This window comes from Barbus barbus, assembly GCF_936440315.1.
Source record: "Barbus barbus genome assembly, chromosome: 44".
Taxonomy (NCBI): Eukaryota; Metazoa; Chordata; class Actinopteri; order Cypriniformes; family Cyprinidae; genus Barbus; species Barbus barbus.
Genome location: NC_136722.1, coordinates 17,059,134 through 17,067,210, shown reverse-complemented (window position 1 = coordinate 17,067,210; position 8,077 = coordinate 17,059,134). Strand labels below are relative to the sequence as shown.

The following is an 8,077-nucleotide window of genomic DNA, read 5'->3' as shown; positions in this document are numbered from 1 at the left end:
ATTAGTTTGTTTATATCTAAAAAATTATAAATATCCACTTGTTACATTAATAAATTTGTTTAGCTCAAGTGGAATCCAATTATGCATTATAAACTGGAGTTGTGCAGGAGCTTATATAGTCAGCCCCGTTTAGCAGATGGCTAGTCATGCTAGATCAAAATGTTGTTTCATTCCTAGACTTGGAATCATGGAAGGACCCTCCTGTTTCCAAACTCAGTGCGCCCACCACAAATCGAGGTGCTCGGCATAAACAACACTGTCACTTTAATATTTGCCCTTTTGGTGACGGTGCCCATAAACCTGACTCCATTCCAACAGCTTGATTTCACAAATGGAAAAACAGCATCTGTTTTCCTGCAGCTTCACATATGGCTGTGATTGTTGCTCATATGAGATGAGGCAGGTAGGCTGGGCGGCAGGGGTCCCAGAGCATAGCATGCGGCTCTGGGAACTCGGCTGGGGTCTGCTGTGAACAGCGCTCGGTCCCTGGCCAGATGAACTTGCATTGACAATGAGGCCAGGCAGAAAAAGTCATACCGTTAGGGGTCCTGCAGGGGCCTCACCCTGTGGGCTGGAGCAGATTAACAGATGATCATTGGTCATGTCAAAACTACTTTTAGTTGATTGATCTTTCCATATTTCTTGGATTGTCTGGGCCATCTATGACTTGTACTGTCTATAAGATGGAGATGGTGCTAATAACTGCAACACAATTATTATTATGATTATTTCGAGTTTTAAAAAAAAAAGTTTACCCTTTTTTATCTAAAGTTTTGAACTGTTCTGACAAATGGTCTGTATGTCTCTCTGTATGTCTGTCTGTTTTTCTATCATTCTCTTTGTCTGTTTTTCTATCATTCTATCTATCTTTCTATTTATCATTATACAGTACCTGTCTGTTGTTCTGTCTATCTGTCAATTGTTCTATCATTCTGTCTGTCTGTCTATCATTCTCTCAGTCAGTCTGTCTGATGTTTTATAATTCTATTTATCGATCGATCTATCTATCGATCTATCGATCTTTCTATCGTTCTATCGTTCTGTCTGTCTATCATTTTATAATTTTATTTGTCTCTCTGTCTATCCATATATCTATCCATCTAGCTAGCTATATAGACAAACTAATGGACATATGGATGGATACAGATAGATCTACTTGCCTGTTCTTATATGATTACTCATCATCATCATAATCAAGGACCCTGCTGCTGCACAGCCTTCAGAGGGTCACTGGGGAATCTGTGACCGCTCAGCAGATAGTGATTTCAGAGCCACACAGACTTGCTTTGTTCTTATGCAAATAGAACCCAGCCTCTCTATGATCTACTGCTCAACATTTTATGCATGCACAAAAATACACTTAGACACAAACACTGGTGTCTACATAGTCATTCATTATTACACAAACTCTAACGCTGGCGCTCAGCAAATGATTAAATAGTCTCAAACTCCCGCTTTTGGCATCGAGCACATCTGATCAGGGGAAAAAAAAGAGAAAAAGTACTGGTAATGATTGCTAATTGCCTTGTTAGTATGAAAACAAAGCTGTACTTTTTTGCTTCAAGGGCTAAATTACCAGCAAATAAACAAGTGGAAAAAATTGCATGAAGGAAGCTGGTTTTACATGAGCATCTGCAAATGCAGCTGGTGTGCGATCTGGCCTCTTCTCCTCCTTCAAGAACGGAGAACGCCAGACGAGGCCTTACCCGCATCTAAACTGCGAGCAGCATGATGTGACGTTACAAAACTAGGTCGCTCGCATTATAATCAACAAAGCTGTCTACAGTACAACAGCAATCTAGATAGGAAATAACGGGAACTATTTAATTTTGTCGATAAATTTCAGTCGACAGCAGTATGCAACTAAGGCTTTGTCCCAAATGACACTTTTGCCACATTAAAGAAAAGCACATCCAATATTTATATTATACTTTTTTATTTATACCTAAATATCTATTATATCAAATAAAACTTATCATCTTTAAAAGATTTAAACAAACTCACTTGAGCTGCACTATCTTTACTTATTTGCATGTTCAGTGTCACTCATATTGCCTCAAATCACCAGCAATTTAAATGTTCACTTTTATAATGTTTATAGTGATTGTATTGAATTAAACAAAGCTGTCTGTCATGCGTTTGTTACGGTTAGAGGATCCAGGCAGACAAGAAGGCGAGGGTTTCACGCAATACAGATATTTTAATACAAATCAAATCACGAGTACACAAGCTCAGAATAACATCAGATAACATAACATAACATAACTTTTACATAATTCTAACCAACATAAGACACAACAACCTAGACTAGGGAACTCAAGACTTACAAAGACCAGGGAACAAAGGAGCAAACGAGATAATTAACACAAAACAGGTGACAGGACTAAATGATGATTACGAATTAACTAAACCAGAACAGGAACTACCAAATAAGGTCAAAATAGAACTGAAAGGAAACTCAACCGTGACAGCATTGTAGACAACTTTGTTGATTACAGTGTGAGCATACTAGTTTTTTAGCACCATTTGCTTCCGGTTTAGACATGGGTTACTTATAATAAATGCTCTTATCAGCTTATCTAATGGTGAAAAAGTGAAACTGACAGCATATTTTTCCATTTTATGATTGTGAGCAGTTTCCTACCACCTTTCTTAGATTTGTTCTTAGTAGAAATGTCAAGATGTGCACTGTAAAACCAAATTAGTAAGCAGAACTCAAAAAAATTGATGTAACTCGTTGCCTCAATTTTTTTAAGTTCATGAACTTAAAAAAAAAAAATTTTCAAAGGTTAAATATTTGGATTACATGTTACATAAACATTTTAATTACAGTTAAATTAAAACTTGTTATCAAATCAACTTAAATATTTTCAGTTATAGCAACTTAAAATTTTCCTTACCCATTCTCATTGTATTAAGTTAACATTACAAAAAAAAAATAAGTACACAAAGAACCATTTTTAAGTAGCATCAACTCAATATTTATTAGTCTTAGTCATTTGTTTTACAAGTACAAGTAACTCAAAACCTTTGACACACAAGACTCAAAATCGTATGCCTAAAAACTCAAAATTTTTGTGGTAACTCGTTGCCTCAAATATTTTGAGTACAAACAACTTCAACAGTTTAAGTTACAGTGAGTTACACTGAATTCTTGCCATCTTCTATTTAACACTGCAGTGTTAATTTAAAAGACAGAAACATAAAACAATTCAGAGATGCACTAGGCTAAAACCTGAACACCAGATTAAAATAGCACCTCTAAAATTACAAATTTATGAACCTGCATGAAACTCTACATGCGCATCGTCATTTTTGAGACTCTGTAACTTGGGTGACAGTTTACCATCGTCAAGACCAAGTAAAATCTTCTGAATGAATTCAAAAGTGTTGGTCAGTCCCCTGGGATAGCTGAGGTGTAGTGCATAGATCAGTCCAAACATTACCAGGAAGGCATCAGCAAATCTGGGGAGGTCGCCCACAATCTCGCTTTCAATGACAACAGAGATTTTCACAGGCTGGAAGTGAACTGGACTTGTGTCATTATCTTTGACGACTGTGAGGAGGGCCACTGCAACATCTAAAAGCTCTGGCTCATCAGATGTGTCCTGTAAAATAAAATGGATATAAAAAGGATTAAAGATTTTTATTAAGATTTTTGACAAAAATATTTACAGCAGGTTTAGTGCAAAGGCATTTAGTTAGTCATGAGATTTAACAAACAATATTGCTTCAGACCAACTGACAGAAAGTTTAATGATTTTGATTGTTGTGTGAACAAACTACAGTATGACGATTTTAAACAGAAGATCAGTGTTCTACAGGACCCAGCTAAGCTACCAGTAAACAAGAAATTGATACTATGCTAAAAAAACCTATAAAAATGCTTTATTTTGTTTAAAGCAATCTAGTACCAAAGTTTTTTGTTTTTTTTTTACAGTAAGGTCAAAGAAAACAAATCGCTTCAAATCTCTTCAAATCACACAAACTATGTGATTTGAAAGACTGAGCAAGGGTAAGCGTGTAAGTATGTCTGTATTCATATGAACTGTTTACTTAATATGGTCGTGAGATTAAAAAAAACAAAAAAACTCACTGTGCAGGTCTTGAAAAACTCAGAGACGTCCTCACGTAGATACACAGGAAGGGCATGAAGAACAGTAACACGCTTTGTGTGTATGTCATGAAACGCCTATAACGATAAAAACAGAATTGTACATAACTTATTTAATGTTAAACACCACAAGATATACAAAATCAGACAAATACCAAAAAAAAAAGTGGACAAGTTGTTGTATTCAAAGCTCATTTGAATCATCAAACTTTTAAAATGTTTTCCAATGTGCCTCTTTTAATTAGGAATTAGACCTATAAAAAAGGGATAATATTTTTACCTGTTCATCATGGAGTTTTAGGATTTCAGTCAAAGCATCTGATGTCTTCCCGGTTCTGCCTTCTGTCTGAACAGGGTCATCAGTCTAGGAAGATGTCGGTCAAGCTCTGAGTAGAATGTGTTGGGCAGGTTCTGGTTTGTAATTCGTTGGAACTCTGCATACACCTACATTTTAAAACAAAGACAGACTAATATAACTATATAATATAACATTGGAATCCATAACAGCACTTACAACACATTGCAACCATTTCTCTGCAATATATCTTTAATTGCCTCCTTGATCAAAGGCTGAGATAAGAAGCAGACCTGATTTAAATGCTCCACTATTTCTTGGGTAGCTGTGTTTGAGACATGTAGGATTGCCTGCATCTTCAAAAATAAGGAAGATAAATTCATTCTGAGATGTTTTTTTAGTTCGTCAGTGTCACACTGACCATCATCCCCCACTGGATCCTCATCTGTGCCTGGAGGTTCTTCATACAAATCACCATCAACTGCAGGAATACTGGCTTGACCAACTTCACTGACAATGTCATTTTGAAAGTCTGATGAAACACTTGCTTGGTGTGATCTACTTTTATGAGAATTGAATGAAGAGTATACATTTGTGGTAAAGCTACAATCCTTGTATGGGCAAGCCACCGTTTCATGATTTCTTAAATGCCTTCTAAGATGGCAGAAAAGAACAGATTCAGAAAATTGCTGCTGAAATGGGCATAAAGGCCATTTAAATAACAGAGCCTGCTGAGAGTCTTCTGCACTACTGCCAAATTGGCAAGTATGATATCTTGACAAATGAGTTCTAAGACTATCAAGTGTCTTAAATGTACACATGCAATCATTATAGATGCATGGAAGAGGGCTTACACTGGAAAAGTGACTGTGTTGAAGTCTGTAGTGCTTAAATACTTGCAATCTGTCAGTAAAAGAAGCTGAGCACAACTTACATTTTGCACTGTAGCAACTGTAGCAACAACCTGAAAGAAAAAAACAAAATTAATGTTAGAAAGTGTATAGCTCCATCAAAAAAAGTTTAATTATTAAGTACAAGTCAACTAACTGGTTACATGATCATGACCAGAGAATACAACTAACACTGTTTTCGGTGTAATGTGTTTTTTCATGTGTACAGATAGAAAAATGTATGTTAATGTTACACCAAACATAGAGCGGAGTACTATATAATAGACAAGGCTGTTTAAATATTAAGCAGGAAAATGATAAATGTGGACCTCTTCATATAGACATCTCAGCGCTGTTTTATATTTCTAAACAGACGTCATCAGTCAAAACTTGAACACATAACGGCTCTATATCATTTTGCCAAATTACAGGCTTTACTGGCACATTTCTGCAATGGCACATGCTCTCCAGCTCCCTAATTTGCGTATCAGTGGCACGCCAACACATTGGGGAAAGTATATTGTCCAAGTTATCTAGTTTTGTGCACACCAGACAAAATTAGCAATGAATAAGCAATGGATGTTTTTTTTTTAATCGCGTGTCACGCATGAACGTAACAATCTCAGCGCCTAATGTCTTTAAAACAAATGTAACGTTAGGCTAAATTGTTCACGCGGAATTACAGACTGATCCGTTTGAAAAATTATATAAGTTAGCTGATGTGTAACATATGCTTCGTCGTTCGTTGTTTTTATTAGGCCTATTTCATCAGTTATTCCTTGCTAGACATCCATGAATTTTGAATATAAATATACGTAACTAACGAACGCTGTTTAAAGTTTTGTCTTGATTAAACTGCTGCAACTGTTCACTAGATAAAAAACACATTTAAAACTTACCGTGACACCGACGTTGCTGGTAACTGCCGACAGCTTGAAGCTTACATCCTCCTCACTGCACTGCAGTCACTTGTGGCGCCAACGTAACTTAAAAGTTATCCACGTGTTGCGCGTTCCCACAACGTCGCAAGTCTCACGTTGACCTTGGGGCACGTGAGCCTCGTAAGCCAATAAAATGATGACCCTTATGTCAACCGAGTCGTAACTTTTTAATCAAACATATTTTTTCCTGCCTGGCTGCCATATAAAGAAACCTCTAATGTTGAACCCACTTAGATGTTCGTTGAAGTTACAATTTTGAGCTCTTAAATTACGATCTTCTTAAGTTTTTGTTTCATAAGCTAATTGCTTACGTTATTATCTTAAGCAGTGATTCCTTAATATTCTCTTTGTGCTCACATTAAACCAGCTGTACATGTATGTAAAATTAGTGCTTAGAGTGAATTGAATATTTTTCTTGGTAAAATCTTTTACAGCTGAATTTATGAAGACCCAGCCATTATTAGGAAAATTAAGTATTTTTTTTTTATATTAAATTATTTAAATACATATAATTTAATTAAAAATTACAAACAATTGGTTACACACACATGCCCGCAAGCAAACACACAATGTTGAAACAACAAGAAATAAGTACAGTTAAATTATACACCTAAGTGGTACTTACTTAATAAGCAAATTGTTTCAGTTAATTAAAAATAATCAGTTCAAGTCACTCAAAAACTATAAAAAAGTCACATAAACTCAAAATATTTAGGTTAGTAGAACTGTGTCAGAAAATTAAGTTTAGGCTACTCAATAATTTTAATTATTTTGAGCATTTGGGTTTACAGTGTGTTTATTTATTCTTTTTGTACTGATTTTTCGCTGATATATATAGGACGCTGAGACATGGAACCTGCAGAATAGATTAAAGTTTATGAGTGCACATTAATGATGCCTACAAATAGCACCTCTGGATATTTTCCTTTTTCTCCTGGAATAAAGCAGAATTTCCAATGCAGCTGTTAACATGATTAAAAGAGAGCGAGAGAGAGGTAAAACACAGCTCTATTCCTTGGAGAAATGTATGTTTATACCAGCAGTCACCTGTCACAGCGGAGCCCAAATGAGATTCAGCAGCCTATTGTCCCAATCAGCATTTTCCTTCGTTCTAAATGCTCCCCAGAGACAATCATTATTACATGACCTGCTCTTCATCGTGGATAAACGGTGCTTAGAGTGCCATGCCTGTCTGGGGTAGATGGACAGCTCTGGACCCGATAAATGAAAGGGCCTGCAGCTTCATTGACATTTAGCGAGTTAGCGAGGAATCACTTGCTTGTGGGAGGGCTTTGTATTCAAGCATATTCTCAAAATTCACTGGCTGCACCACGCAACCTTCTGACAAGCAATTTACCTGCTGTCACTGGGATTGTGGGTGTCACTAGGGCTACCTGTTGTGACGGGTCCTTCTGAGGCTGGGCATGGTAAAAAGAAGAGAATAAAGGGGGACAGATTGGATGGTCAAAAAGTCTGGGACGCAGCATGGAGTCGCAAGCAGATTGGGGTATTGTAGATGGCCTTGACTTTGTTGACTTTAATGGGTGGGTGGATACTCAATTAAATTGTATTTGGTTTTCTGAGAGGAACCAGAATAATTTTTTTTTTGCCTATTTTTAAGCCTGTCGAATCATCAAAAACCTAAATAATTTGCAAATCAATGAATATAATTAATTGCATATTGCATTAATTGCATTTGGCTCAGAAAATTCCCAAATTTTATTTTATTGAGAAAAAAATGAACACAGAAATCGCTAATAAATTGAACAATTATTTAAAAAGAAACTGCAAGTAACACATTATATTTTTAAGTTGACAGACTAAAATCGTATCCAGT

The 8,077-nt window shown here is 36.2% G+C and overlaps 1 long non-coding RNA gene across 1 annotated transcript; it reads right to left on the bottom strand.

The window, feature by feature from the left end:
* Nucleotides 1-2,183: 2,183 nt before the first annotated feature.
* Nucleotides 2,184-6,333, bottom strand: LOC306863653. Its single transcript, XR_013783712.1, has 5 exons — nt 6,199-6,333; nt 5,344-5,373; nt 4,395-4,558; nt 4,097-4,192; nt 2,184-3,608 (listed from the first exon to the last, which is right to left on the bottom strand). It is a non-coding gene; the product is annotated as an uncharacterized lncRNA (long non-coding RNA).
* Between the last annotated feature and the right edge of the window lie 1,744 nt (nt 6,334-8,077).